Genomic DNA, 16,269 nt, shown 5'->3' with positions numbered 1-16,269 from the left:
GAGAATAATACAACTCCACGATATGAAACGTTTTGCGTACTGCAGCCTGTAAAAATAAATGCAGTAATAATAATACACAAGGTGTTTCGTAGACACAAATTGATCATCTATCACATCAGTGAGTTGGACGTGATACTGTCGCTGATCTAGCCTATCCCCTTAGCCTCCCAAGTCACCGTACTTGACACCATGTGACATTTCTTTGAGGGTGTGTGAAAGATTCAGTTTATCTGCCACCTCTATCCCAAGGCTTATGAGGTGTCAGTGTTGCGGTAATATATCCATTTTTCATCACATATCACAATTCTCCTGATAAATCTATCATCTATGGCATTAGGATAAGCTGATGACAGATAACCACTCTGCGTTCAGTGTGTTCAGGTGTCAGTTCATCAGGTACAGATCTACAACTTCTGTATGATTTTCTAAGCGTCTTACAGTGGCGAAGTATTGTATCTTTTGAAGCACCAAGTTCTTTTGACAAGTCGACCTGGTTGGTGAGTTGGTAAAGCGCTGGCCTTCTATGCCCAAGGTTGCGGGTTCGATCCCGGGCTAGGTCGATGGCATTTAAGTGTGCTTAAATGCGACAGGATCATGTCAGTAGATTTACTGGCATGTGAAAGAACTCCTGGGGGACAAAATTCCGGCACATCCGGCGACGCTGATATAACCTCTGCAGTTGCGAGCGTCGTTAAATAAAACATAACATTTTTTTTTTCTTTTGACAACCTACCAGTATGTTTTATGAATTTTCTTCCAAAAACTGTAGGCATTCACTATATTACTTAACTAGGTTTTCCAGGACTTGTAAATCTTTCATGCTTCCTACATTACTTCAAATTTGGAACCATCGTTGTACTATATGATCACTAACAACATCTTCACTCTCGACTTCACATATTCTTCCATCCGCGCCAGCAGCTTTATAATCTTGTTTCCAGCAGTGGTTTAGAAGGTCTCTAATCTCAGACTTCATCACCTCCATTTTATATTATTTGTATTAATAATTTACGACTCTCATATGCTCACAATACGGAATAATAGCCACAGAGTTCTGTAAATTGCATTGCCCAACTAAGGACAATCATTAAAATCTTGCAAAAAAAACTAGCATAACATATGACCTTATGAGTACGCTTCGGCAGCGGTTGCTGCTACCCGTACTGTGGGTAGGCATTTGATATACATACTTATAGGACCTCTTGAAATTTTCCGACTGTAGCGCTCTCCAAAGTAAGCGGCAGAAAAAATAACATACATAGAAACAAACAATACTGTGAGCATCTAGTCGAGATTTCATTGTTACGTTTTACAGTCCTCTGTAGCAAAATGGCGATAAGCTATGAAAGTACAGATTTAAGGACTATTCTAATGTATTTCCCTTAGAATTTATAAAAATGTTTATGGGAATTAAATAAGTTATAATAACACTAAGGAATGGTGACCGGGAGAAGAGTTCGAGACAGAATAAGATATCACTTGATAGACGACATTAAGATATATGGATCATATGATGAGACAAAGAGGAAGGCAGAAAATAGGAAAGATTGGAGAAAACTGAGTTTGCAGTGAAAGACCTACCCTTGGACAGAACACTAAATGAAAGAATAATAACACTTATAACAGCGAAACAACATATATACTACTTAAAAATGACGCTAATAATTTTAGGAATAAATATATGAGTAAGCCTATATGGGTTTGTTTTATATTGACATACTTTGCTGTAGTTATTAAAGCTGAAATGAATTAGTTATGTTCAGTATAAAATTATGCTGGTGAAAGTCATAAATTCACAAATACTAAATACAGAAGATTGACTTCAGGTGTCTGCTGGTTACCAGTTCTTAGAAAAATCACAATTTATTTAACCTACATATTGTGCATTATTTCGCCTATTTCATAATGTAGTTACTTTCAGTGAAAGGACTTTCGACTGTGAATGGATATCTAGCCTAAAAATGACAGAAAATTTAGCAGCACTTCGTTCCGTTCCCTGCAGATCTCTTGACGGTACCCGGTGCTGGCATGTCTGTCCGGAGATTGAAACTTTAGCCCACGTCTTGGGATTCTGTGAAAAGGTATTGCTCTTGAGGAACTCTAGACATCATCTTATAAGATCCAAAATTGCTGCCGCATTAAGAAATAAGGGCTGGATAGTAGAAGAAGAAATCTCCTGTCTAGCTGAAAATGGGTCAACAAGACGAGTAGATATTTTAGCATACAATGCTGACACTAAACAGGACATCATTGTGGACCCCACGATACGTTTTGAAGTAGGATGTCATCAGTCAGCCGAGGTCCACCGTGAGAAGAAGTCGAGCTATGAGTCTACTGTCAACTATTTCAAGCTGAAATATGCCTTAATTCACGTTAAGGTATTCGGCTTACTCATAGGTGCTCTAGGGACTATACCAGCTTTTTTCGAAGAATTTCGACAGCAGTTTGCTCTGCCAACATCCCTGAGGGAAGACATTGTGATAACTGTGTTAAAAAATCCAGTCAAATTGTAATTAATCAATTGGTGCCACGTTAATAGCAGTTGTAATGTTTCATGCCATTTTCTTTGTTTTTTTTTTAATTAATATCTTTGTTTACATATGTATATTAATTTTTTTTTAGTACGTAAGGGCTACCCTCAATGGGGGGGGGCAGTTTTTATAATAAAATAATTGTAGTGATAAGTTAGAATATTGCATTACTCTCCGAAATAGAAAGTGATTGAATTATAATTTCTTGTTTATACAGACACAATGGAATCCCGCTTATCTGAAAATTTATTAAGAGCACCTTCGCTGTCTGAAATATAATCATGGATTTTGTGATTATTCAAATATTTGCTCTATACATAGAAAATAAACTTATTATTATAAGTCATAATAGAAAATCTGTGAAAAGGGTCTTTAGCCAGGATCCGTAAACCAAAATTTAGAAATTTATTATTATTATTATTATTATTATTATTATTATTATTATTATTATTATTATTATTATTATTATTATTATTATTATTATTTCATGTCATCTATATTCCACGTTTTTTCGGTAACGTCGAGAGTCTCCTTGCGCTAAGTGATATGCGAGTAGGTTATCAGTCAAGGCTATAGAACTTCCTTGTTATGAAGTACGTCAGCAATATTACTTACTTAATTTTTTCACTAGAACTTTAGTTGTGTGTTTTTCCACAGTTACATTTAAGTGATTTTTGTTGGGTCTCTTGCTGATATGTTACTGGAAATGTTGCAATGTATCACTGTCAAAGTGTTAGCAGTAGCATAAACAGGAACAACTATTTATTATTATTATTATTATTATTATTATTATTATTATTATTATTATTATTATTATTATTGGTAGTAGTAGTAGTAGTAGTAGTAGTAGTAGTATTAATATTATTATTAATATTTGTCATCTAGTTTGCTGTCAAAAAATCAGAAAGTTATAAATTATAAAACAGTTATATTACCGGTTTTCTGAATGGTTGTGAAACTTGGACTCTCACTTTGAGAGAGGAACAGAAATTAAGGGTGTTTGAGAATAAGATTCTTTCAAAAATATTTGGGGCTAAGAGGCAAGAAGTTACAGGAGAATGGAGGAAGTTACACAACGCAGAACTGCACGCATTGTATTCTTCACCTGACATAATTAGGAATATTAAATCCAGACATTTGAGATGAGCAGGACATGTAGCCGTATGGGCGAATCTAGAAATGCATACAGAGTGTTAGTTAGGAGGCCGGAGGGAATAAGACCTTTGGGGAGGCCGAGACGTAGATGGAAGGATAATATTAAAATGGATTTGAGGGAGGTGGGATATGATGCTAGGGACTGGATTAATCTTGCTCAGGATAGGGATGGATGGCGGGCTTATGTGAGGGCGGCAATGAGCCTCCGGGTTCCTTAAAAGCCACAAGTAAATATAATAGTAATAATAATAATAATATTATTATTATTATTATCATTATTATTACTATTATTATTATTATTATCATCATTGTCATTTCATCCATTTTTTTAATGTGTAAAGTAATTTTGTCCCTTTCCGAAACTGTGTGGTCTAAGGCGTCACAAATGAGCGTTGTTCCGGTCGTCATGGGTGATATCACGCAATAGATTCGTGTGTGTGTGTGTGTGTTTTTTTTTTTTTAAAGCATGTACGAACTTTATAGTAAGCAATTTCAACATAAATAATACATATTTGAAAGAGTTCATTGTATGATCGTATAGAGCAGGAGTGTCAATTTAGTGAATTATGATGCAAACGTTAGTTGCGAGCGTCGAGCACTGTAAAACGTAATGTTTCCTCCCTCAACCCCTTCCACTACAACATTCATGACAGAGGAATGATGGCGTCAGTGGCGCTTGTACCTTCGCAGTATCTGTATCGAAGGAGAGGAGAAATTCTAGTTTCTGAGTATGAAAGAAATATTTAATCCTTCATTATCCGTAAGTTTGTGCGTCTCTTTTGGAAACCAATATAAAACGCCATTATAGCCTACTACGTGTGGGACTCAATATTCTGATTTAAAGGGTAATCTCGACTTAAATTATTATTATTCCTTATTTACTTACAAATGGTTTTTAAGACACCCGGAGGTTCATTACCGCCCTCATAAACCCACCATCGACACCTATTCTGAGCAAGATTAATCGATATCCTACCTCCCTCAAATGTATTTTAGTATTGTCTTCCCATCTACACCTTGGTCTCTCCAAAGCTCTTTTTCTCTCAGTTCTCCCAACTAACACTCTATATGCATTCCTATACACGCCCATACGTGCTACATGCCCTGCCCATCTGAAACGTCCGGATTTAATGTTCGTAGTTAAGTTAGGTGAAGAATACAATGCGTGCAGTTCTGCGTTGTGTAACTTTCTCCATTCTCCTGTAACCCCAAATATTTTTCCAAGTTCCTTATTTTCGAACACCCTTAACCTCTGTTCCTCTCTGGAAGTGAGAGTCCATATTTCATAAGAATACAGAAGAACCGGTAATATAACTGTTTTATATATTCTAACCTTCAGCTTCTCGAAAGCAGATAAGATAATAAAAGCTTCTCAACCGAATAATAACACGCATTTCTCATATTTATTATTTGCGTTTAATTTCCTCTCGAATGTCATTTAGGCTATATTTGTTAGTGTTGTTCCAATGTAGCCTACTTGAATTTTTCCACCTTTATTATTATTATTATTATTATTATTATTATTATTATTATTACTACTACTACTACTACTACTACTACTACTATTACTATTATTATACTAACTTCTTTATAATATTTGTAGTTAACTGGTGCGGAATATAGATTGTTGTTATTAATATATCATTACGGTGACTTATTATTATTATTATTATTATTATTATTATTATTATTATTATTATTATAGTCCTTTCCCTGTTGTTCCATGGAATCTATGTATGCGTCAATCTACAAGTGTGATGAACATTGTGAAATTTAAATACAGGACAAGAAACTTTTTACACAATTATGAGTGGCTGTATGAGACATAACGCGAGATTGCAAAGTTGTTTTTGTTCGAGTCGATGAAAAAGATTAGTAAACAAGAATGGTTAAATATAATTACTATCTATTATTAAAAACAATAAACCAAGTTCTTTACAGTGAATTTTTGATTGAATTTATATAGGAACGACGTAATTAGTAATTAGTTAAAACATTAACAGTCATTACTATATCAAATGCTATATGATAAGTATTATACGTTGACTCATTGAAGAGACTAATATGCATTATAGTCATTTTCAAACAATTTTATGATGATTGTGTTGTATTAAGAAAAGTAACTGTGGAGAAAAAAATTCAAGGAATAATTTTATGTAAATATATGTTATTTGTATCAGTTACCTCTCCATCTCCACTCTCAAACCTAGAAGTGTTGCGGGCTGCTTTCAGCAGTAATTCGGCGCTATTTATTGCTTTGGACACGCTTGGTGTGGAGGAAGTAGTTATACATTCAAAATGTAAAGTATTTGAAGTACGCATTTAAGAGTGATAATCTAAAATAAAATTGTCGAAGTGTATTACAAATTTTCTGGAAATTCTGATGGAAAGTGCCTGGTTGATTTAATTTATTACTCCTTTAATTATTTAACTTGTTGTTCTTGTTGTTTAGTCAACTGTCCGAGGACAGGTCTAAACCTCACAAGTAATACCAACAAGCACCACGTATGAGGCAACTAGGCCAGCAGATAATGGGTAAGGTGGCCAGGTCCGTTCCCCTCCATTGCATAATTGCCGACTAGCTACATATTACACTAGTCAGACTTCAGATTCATATAAACAATAATGTTCTTACTCTGACACGTATCGTCAAGTGAGATGTACTGCCTGATAATATACAGGGTGATTCACGAGGATTTACCGTTCTTGACGGAGCTTATTTCTGAAGATATTTTGAGCAAAAGCTGTCATATAAACATAGTTCCTGTTCTCAGTATTTTCAGAGTTACACTAATTTAAATTTGTTTGTAAAATACTTTTTTCTTTAGTTTAAAGGTAAAAGAATAATACAAATAGAGAATGAACCATTTAGAAGTATCATTTCTTTAATTGGCAAGTATTGTGAAGCTAAAAATGTGCTTCGTACAGACATTTTTTTCTATTTTTAACTAGAAAATTACATTATTCTAATGCAATCACAACAATTATTACAAATTACACCACTTCCACCGACTTAATTATTTGCAGTTCAATTTTTCATCCTAATTTACAGTCTTGGAGAGTTTACAACATATTTTAAAAAATGTCGCAGTCCGCTTGAATACACTTGGCCGCACGCTTGTGAACGGCACTCGTCGCTCTACATAACTGCATACGGCTAACTTTGATTTCCGCAGCGCTCGCGCTGTCTGCTTACTGCACGCTGACCAAGATCACGCGTTCACAGCAACGCGTTCCAATAACGAAACGTAACTCTGTAAAGATTGAGAATAGGACTCAGGTTTATATGTTTTTTTTTTTTTTTTGCTCAGAATGTCTTCGGAAATAAGCTCCCTAAAGGACGATAAATCCTCGTGAATCATCCTGTATATATAATTTCTGTTGAATGTCTTTAATATCACTCGTGTAACTGAGATGGTTCCTGAAGTTATTGTAGTCTGCACAATAAAAATTATTTCGGAAAATGCACACAAGTGCATAGAAATGATACATTTTAATGGGAAAGAAACATAAAAGAGTAGTAAGAGAAAAATAATGAATATCAAGACTTACAATCTTCCTAACAACGGCGACGTACTCGTATGTTTCTGTTACATGTCTTCACTTCTTTTTGTGCAATCATTGACAATTTCTACGTGGTTCTTGTTCCTGGTGCTTTGATGAATAATAACGAAACTCTCTCAAGAGATTCATGAATCTTTCATTATAACGATTTCTGTGAAATGTAGTTTTATAAGTGTATTTAATTTTGTTTGAATATTTAGTCTGATATTTGCATAGAGGAAATAAGAGGGAGCCAAGCACAATAAGAAACAATCGACTAATAACTTTGAAGAGCGGCTGCATTCCTGTCCATGTGTTGCTGTAGCAACAGCTTCTTTTTTCTGTATATGCAATTATTATTCTCCTGTACTCCGTTCACTCTGCCAGTGACCTTGAGATTATTTACTCACAGAGAATTTGTGCACTTTTAATGTGTTAGTATATCATTACTTATTTTTGATCTGGTGTGCCCATTTCTGGTTTTTGAAGGACGGATACAGTTTGTTTTGTTTACATTCGAGGAGTTTAACATGTATTTGGTCAGTGTCGGTGTTTTTATATATTATTTTATGATGACTCTTTTGAGTTTCAGCCATGCATTCCGATTTAATCCCTATAATGTTTAGTTATCCATGGTAGCAGTGTAAGCGACTTCGAAAATGTTACAGAAATTAAGTATCAAAACAAGAATGTAACTTTTTACAATTCTTACTTACAACCAAACCACCGACGAAACCTGAAAATCATATCCAGAGTAAGAAGTTCGTGCCGGAACTCTTAAGTTGTGTGAGCTTGGACTATATAATTGCAATTACATTTTTCGTAATTTTCAATATAAAATAATTTATCCATACATATTATAAGATTAACAAACAAAATACGTAATAATATGCATCTAGTCTTGTTACAATTAATAACAATGTTCAGTTTATCAAAAATAATAATATTTGTGGTAGCATGTGTGCCTCCAGACTAGCCGACCGGAGATCGATTCTCGGCGTGGTCAGAAGTTTTCAAGTAAAATTTCTACCTCAGTACTAGAAGAGATGGCGGTGCACAATTTCTAATCACTAGATTGTGCACCAATATGCTTGGGTTAAATAAAAAGTCTCTCCGCAGTACATATGAAGAGAAGGCATAATATGTCACTGTTGATAGTGTGATTCGTCAGTCGAACGGACACGTTAAGTCTGGCGGCCCCCTTGGGGATATTCGACAGGACTATTCTATGTGCTGGTACCGGGTTTCCCCTTCTCTATCATCATCATCATCATCATCATCATCATCATCATCATCATCATCATCATCGCTCATTCCATACACTACACTTACATGAACCTTACACATACATTGACCGTACTACAAGACATAACTCTTCACAGATACACATCATGCACAGCGTGGCCCTCCGATGTGATGTGCAACTAGAAAATGGGTCACAGTCCTGCCATCTATCCGTAATATGCGGAACCCTAATCACGTAAAGTGAAGTGGGTAGGCATTGCATACATAAATTCGGATAGCGTAGTCAGTATAGCGCTGACCTTCTGTGCTCGAGGTTGCAGGTTCGATCCCGGGCGAGGTCGACGGCATTTAAGTGTGTTCAAATGCGACAGGCTCATATCAGTAGATTTACTGGTATGTAAAAGAACTCCTATGAGACAAAATTCCGACACACCGGCGACGCTGATATAATCTGTGAATTTGCGAGCGTCGTTAAATAAACATAATGATTTTTCATACATACATACATACATACATACATATATACATAAATTACATAATATTTCTACTCTGAAAATGTTCGTTCTGCGTCACAAGACGTAACTGGAGCAAATCTGAAATATGATGTAGTATTCCTTGCTACATCGCGAAGTGAACAGCAGCTTTGTGAATATAAAAGTGCATTTCGTATATGGCACATCACATTAATTCATTTCAAGAACACTTTTCAGTTTTGCTTTTGGTTACTACTGGGACTTCTGCGGATTGGTGTAGGCCTATCTAGGCCTATTTGGACAATAATTTTATTCTTCCACACTTCACAGCGCCAGTAATTTCTATATTTCTGGACTGCATTAGAGACGTTACTTCAGGAGATTTTGAAACATAACATCATACATAGGTCGAGAAAGCATAAAATTATGTATATTTTGAATCTAATTTTGAGCAATAATGTTTCTTCTGATTGCTGTATCTCCTATGCAGAGAAAAATATTCCTTATACTTATTTCACAGCACAGTGTCCCTGAAAAAAATATTCGTTCTTTACAGTATGTATAGCGCATTATATAATTTCCAGGTAATATGTTTCTCCATTTCTTGATAAACCTCTATGATTACTAGTAAATCTTGAAGTATTGCATTGAACTTCGTGTGACTGGAAGATTTAAATTCTGTCACATTAAAAACCGCTCACTAAAGTGCACAACTCCTTTGCAAATGCTAGCACGCATTAAAACTGCTTCTCTACAATGCATATTGCTGCATTGGAGTTACGAAAGTCATCCATCCACACTTGAGGATATACTGTGAGATGTTTATGTGAACAGAGTATAGTACACGCAGAAAACAGCTAGAACAATAGAGTTGGAGTGATTTGCTATATACGTGGCTGCACTCAGCCTGACTCTATGTTTCGGTACGAACTTCCTACCTTTAGTCATATCATTGTCAATTTTAGGTAACTCAAGAGTACCGCGAGTGAATGTAATTTACAGTACTTTATTGACGGTCTGAAGAAAGTAATTTATAGTAAAAGAGAGTAAAATTAGATTTTATCCGCGAGTGAAAAGTTTAGCGCCCAAGGCGAAGTCAAGGGTATTATTTTCCACGAGCGCATAAAATCTGTTTAGTGTCGTGTGCTGTATAATATTTTATTGACTACTGGTTTCTAAATTTAATTTTAAATTATGATAATATTAAAATAGATTTGAGGGAGGTGGGATAAGACGCTAGGGACTATATTAATCTTGCTCAGTATAGGGACTGATGGCGGCAATAAACCTCCGGGTTCCTTAAAAGCCATTTGTAAGTAAGTAAGAAAGTTTTTTCTTTGTACAGTGTTGTTTCCGAAGTCATTATGAATGAATGAATGAATGAATGAATGAATGTACGGATTTTATTATTGCTAGTGTGTTAATTGTCATGGGGAGAGTGATCTAAAATTTTTCATTCATTGCTGTGAATAAAGCAATTTTTTAGATTGTTAAGGACGGTGAAATAAAAACTAATTGAAGATTTGAGAACCATATTGGGCCAAGCGCCATTTACTAAAACCGTAGAAAACAAGGGTTAAAATGAAGTCATTACCATAATTCAATGGAAACATAGGGGAGAGTCGGGTAGTATCGGACATCGTGTAACATCGGACAGTGAGTTTCTTTTATCTACCACACGATGATAGTACCTCATTGACATGGTTACGTTTCTGTGATGTCGCATAGAGAAACGTAACCATGTCATTCAGGTACTACCATATGGTGGTAGATGAAAGAAACGCACTGTCCAATATTTCCCGATGTCCGATACTACCCGACTCTCCCCTATAGCAAGTAGTCCACACCTGTGGAGTAACGGTCAACGCGTCTGGCCGCGAAACCAGGTGGCCCGGGTTCGAATCCCGGTCGGGGCAAGTTACCTGGTTGAGGTTTTTTCCGGAGTTTTCCCTCAACCCAATACGAGCAAATGCTGGGTAACTTTCGGACTCATTTCACCGGCATTATCACCTTCATTTCATTCAGACGCTAAATAACCTAGATGTTGATACAGCGTCGTAAAACAACCCAAAACCCAATAAAATAAAATGCAGCAAGTAATATAAAGTATATACATTAAAACTAAATGATATGTCAAACTATGGTGTTCACTTAACTTTAACCTTTGCTTTCCCCATTTTTAATAAATGACGTTTGGCCCACTATGGCTCTGAACCCTTCAATTTAGATATCAGTCATGGATAAAATTAATTTATACCTAAGTGTTGTCATAAAAAGTACTGTACCTTGGATTTTCTGCCATACATTGGAGTTTAATCTATAAAAAACCATTTGGGATTTCGATATAATTAAATTTATTAACCTCCTAAGAGTATTCGTACATTATTATGATACAAGATGTATGTGCTGAGACGCGAAGTATAGTGCAATATACCTGCATTTGTGTCCTAACTGTAACCTACAGAATTTATTCAGCATTTTTTCCTCATGTAAGTGACTTTTTTCTTTAAAGTGTAGGATGATATTGAGCTTTAAGAATAAAACAAATGCCTCAAGACTCAGTAGTTTAAGCATTTCCGATGCGTAAGAGAAATTGTATGTTAATCCAATGCTACCAACATTTAAATTTTCTTAAATATATTATCGTAACAGTCAATAATGTTGTATCATTGTTGAATTATACGTAAAATGTCTCATGTTCGTGTTTTACCATCAGCCATTTATAACATTTCACTTTTGCTAATATTATTTATAATTACAATCACTTCAAAATATGTAGAAATTAAATCGGAATTAAATCTGAGTGTTTCCAAAATGCATTGGAATTTAATCTCGATTTTTTTTATGGACTCTGTAGGCCTAAACAATCCAGAGGCTGACAACTTCTAAGGTAAAGTTCTAAAATTTCTTCTGTGCATTGCTGTAAAAATATGATATTTTATAGCATTGTTTAGTTACGTAAAATTGATCATGCATATCTTACTCTCTACTAAATCGTGTTACACTTTGGCTATTATACCACTTTGATAACAATATGAAGAAACTAATTCAAAATTATTATTATTATTATTATTATTATTATTATTATTATTATTATGATGATTATTATTATTATTATATTTTTTTTGCTCTTGAACGGAGGACGGACCCAACGGCTTCCACTGCAGCCTGAGGCTTATTGTGCTTACAACGCCTATTCTTGTGAATGATTGGTTAGCCGAACGGCCGCTCCCTGTACCAGTACAGCACGCCGCACTGTGATCTGAACCCGGGCTATGATATGGATGATGTTATATATGTGAATTATTTATGGCGAAATGAGTCCGAGATCCAACACCGGAGTTACCCAGCAATTCTGCTGCAATTGGTTGAGGGGAAAACCCTGGAAAAAAACCCCAACCAAGTGTTAAGTTACAAGAATTTTCCAGCTTTCGGCCATGCATTGGGATTTAATTCCTAAAACTTTTCGTTTTCGACGGAATCTGTGCATAATCCCGAAGTGTTAGAGAAATAGAGAAATAAGAATAACTTTCAGATATTCTTAAACACATCACCGCAAATAATCTGAAGTTTTTTATTATTTTTAGTTAATATAATTTATACCATTGTGGTTACAGATTGTCGAAATTAATTCAAAATTGAGCTACAATAACAACATAATTTAACTTTAAGCTACGTATTGGAACTTAATCCTTAACATAAGTGGGTTTCGATACAACCGATAAACAGTTTTGGGATATTCAGAGAATTTGTATACAAATAGAAAGACGAAAAAGTCGAGTATTTATCAATATGTCATCGTAAAATGTTAAACATTTTTATCATTGTTCTGTTACGTGAAATAGATAACACACCAGTTTGCAGCCGACTACATTATCGTGGTTAATAGTATTTATTCTAATATGTTTAATACGTAGAAATTGAGTATTGGGTGTCGGGTTAGTATAAAAATGTTCAATTGTGAAGCGTGTATTGGGTAATAATCTCTTTACGTTTTGGTTTTGATAGGATCTGCAATTACGTCCGAAATTCTAGATAAATTAAATGACAACATGCTGTCAATTTTTTTTATTTTCTCTAAACAAATCACGGTCAAAACCTTAATTTTGTATTGTTTATTTACATTAAAATTACTACTTCACCACTTCATGATCATTGTATTTTGGTTATTGTATTATATTTTTGTTAATATTATTGACTGTGCTTTGATATAAATCTAAAAGTGAATTAGATGTTCAGATATAATGATTGTGGATTCCCAGACAAGCATTCAGATATCTAAATCGTCTCGGTTTCCATGGAACTCATGTACAGTTTCGAAACGTAAGACAAGTTACACATGTATTGGTACAAAGCTGACGTGTTTTAAATATCCTTCGTTATAACACCGTAAAAATGTGATATTTTTATCATTGTTGAGTTTTGTAAAATAAATAATGCATTTGTTTACGCTCGCCATATCACGTTGTGTTTTCGTTAATATCATTTGTACTATTGTGGTTAAATGTATTGAATTGAATCCAGAAAAAATTATTCATACAATGTAATGAATATTTTTTTGTTTCAATCTTATATTGAGAATTTAATCTTTGAATCGTTTCGGTTTCTATGGCATCTGTGAACAGTTTCAAAACGCAAGAAAATTTATATATCGGTACAAGGCTGACGAATTTTAAGTATTCATCATTGTGTTAGAGTAAAATCTTGATGTTTTGTATCATAGTTGAATTACGTAAAATTAGTCATGCATTCTTTTATCCCTCGACACATAATGTATTTTTTATATTATTTACACCATTGCAGTTAAATATGTGGAATTGAATTCAGAATGAAGTGTTTATATTATTTTGTTGGTGTCAACCACGTACTCGCGATTTATTATGTAAATCTTTTCGGTTTCCCCCGTGAATAGTTTCGAAGTGCAAGACAACTTTTAAACATTCATCACTATAATACTATCACAGTAAAATCTTGTTATTTTTCATCATTGTTGAGTTATATGAAATAAATAATTTATTAATTTGGTTTACTGCTCGCCAAATCACGTTGTATGTCGGTTAATTTTATTTACACCATTATGGTAAATATGTATAAATTAATTCAGAATGAAGTGTTCATGTATGTATTCAATATATTTGGTTTCAACCACGTATTTGGGATTTAATATCTAAATCGTTTCGGTTTCCATGGAATCCGCAAACAGTTTCGAAATGCAAGAGCTGTGGCTTGGTTTTAAAAGGGCCAATGTCAATGTTTTGCACTTTTGAGTTATATACACTTTCGAGCTTATCTCGGTCTGTTCTGCCACATACTGAAAGGGCCAATGTCTGCTGCAGTTAATATGGAAGGTACAGAGCATTCACAAGCCAATGTCATAGGTTCACTGTACAAAACAAGCAAACTTCAAACCCATTTATCTCAAAACTAACATTTTTGACATTGGCCCTTTTAGAACCAGTGATATCGATAAAAAACTGGCAATTTTTTAAATATTCATCAGTATATATAATCGTAAAACTTGATTTGTTATGTCATTGTTGAGTTACGTAAAATTAATAATGCATTCTTTTATCTCTCGACACGTAATGTATTTTTTAATATTATTTACACCATTGCAGTTAAATGTGTGGAATTGAATTCAGAATGAAGTGTTTATATATATTTTTCTTTTTTTTTTGTGTCAACCACGTACTGGCGATTTATTATGTAATTTTTTTTTTCCGGTTTCCATGGAACCCGTGAATAGTTTCCAAGTGTAAGACAACTTTTAAATATTCATCAGTATTATCACCGTAAAGTCTTGATATTTTACTCATTGTTGAGGTATATAAAAGAAATAATTTATTAATTTGATTTACTGCTCGCCAAATCACATTGTATGTTTGTTAAATTTATTTACACCATTATGGTAAATATGTATAAATTAATTCAGAATAAAGTTTTGATATATGTATTCAATACATTTGGTTTAACCACGTATTTGGGATTTAATCTCTAAATCGTTTCGGTTTCCATGGAACCCGCAAACAGTTTCGAAATGCAAGAGATGTATATCGATAAAAGACTGACAAGTTTTAAATATTCTCGAATATATCATCGTAAAAGTTTGATGTTGTGTCGTTGTTGAGTTGTTAAAATTAATAATGCATTTGTTTTAACGCTCGCCACATAATGTTGTGTTTCTGACGGTGACGTTACTTTCAACGTGAGATAATCTGGGTTTCTCTGTACGTGCTATAAAATAAGAAGGTGTTTATTTACCTAACTTAGTCCACGCACTGGAAGTGTGTGTGTCGTCCCTGGAATCGCACTGCACTGGTTCACATAGTACCGGCACTGTCACACGGGGTTCCGAGGCGCGCGGCGACCCGCTCGACACTATGGAGCATCCGACTCTCTCACCGGCCCGTCGCGGACTGCAGGCCGATCGCTCGCACCTCGCTCCTGTCGCGCGCCCCGCGGTTATCTGCAACCACACCACACACCCCCGCACTGTCTTTGGACACTGCTGATTACAGGAGGTGCCGCGCGGAGGACGGGATCTCGTGCCGAATTTTCATTTCGCTGGATCTAAGAGGCTGATTCGCAGTGTAACTGCGCCCACTCCCGACTCAATTACGTTTCTAATTTACTTCTGCTTTCCCATAATACTAAGCACGCTGAAATCGCCTACGGCCCCTAGAGTTTTAGAAACTATTCATAGACATTCTTAGCGCGGGCTTCCGGTGGATGAGCAGCGAACTAACGTTTTTCGTATTCATAAACCAGTTATAACAGAGAGAGTTTGGAATTGAACGGGTTACATCAGCTGCTTGTCTATGCGGATGACGTGAATATGTTAGGAGAAAATCCACAAACGATTAGGGAAAACACGGGAATTTTACTGGAAACAAGTAAAGAGATAGGTTTGGAAGTAAATCCCGAAAAGACAGAATATTTGATTATGTCTCGTGACGAGAATATTGTACGAAATGGAAATATAAAAATCGGAAATTTATCTTTTTGAAGAGGTGGACAAGTTCAAATATCTTGGAGCAACAGTAACAAATTTCAATGATACTCGGGAGGAAATTAAACACAGATTAAATATGGGGAATGTCTGTTATTATTCGGTTGAGAAGCTTTTATCGTCCAGTCTGCTGTCCAAAAATCTGAAAGTTAGAATTCATAAAACAGTTATATTATCGGTTGTTCTTTATGGTTGTGGAACTTGGACTCTCACTTTGAGAGAGGAACATAGGTAAGGGTGTTTGAGAATAAGGTGCTTAGGAAAATATTTGGGGCTAAGCGGGATGAAGTTACAGGAGAATGGAGCAAGTTAC

At 35.0% G+C, this 16,269-nt stretch overlaps 1 protein-coding gene across 3 annotated transcripts in view; it reads right to left on the bottom strand.

Moving 5' to 3' along the window:
- dimm (basic helix-loop-helix family member dimmed) overlaps window positions 1–15,374 on the bottom strand; it is a 923,739-nt gene extending 908,365 nt beyond the window's left edge. For all 3 annotated transcript variants that reach the window (XM_069845433.1, XM_069845434.1, XM_069845436.1), the window contains exon 1: window positions 15,209–15,374. The gene's annotated coding sequence lies outside the window, so the exon portion shown is untranslated. The remainder of the gene's footprint in view (window positions 1–15,208) is intronic.
- Window positions 15,375–16,269: the final 895 nt, after the last annotated feature.

This window comes from Periplaneta americana, chromosome 14 (assembly GCF_040183065.1).
Source record: "Periplaneta americana isolate PAMFEO1 chromosome 14, P.americana_PAMFEO1_priV1, whole genome shotgun sequence".
Lineage (NCBI taxonomy): Eukaryota > Metazoa > Arthropoda > Insecta > Blattodea > Blattidae > Periplaneta > Periplaneta americana.
The sequence above is the reverse complement of the archived record's forward strand: the minus strand, read 5'-3'. Positions and strand labels throughout refer to the sequence as shown.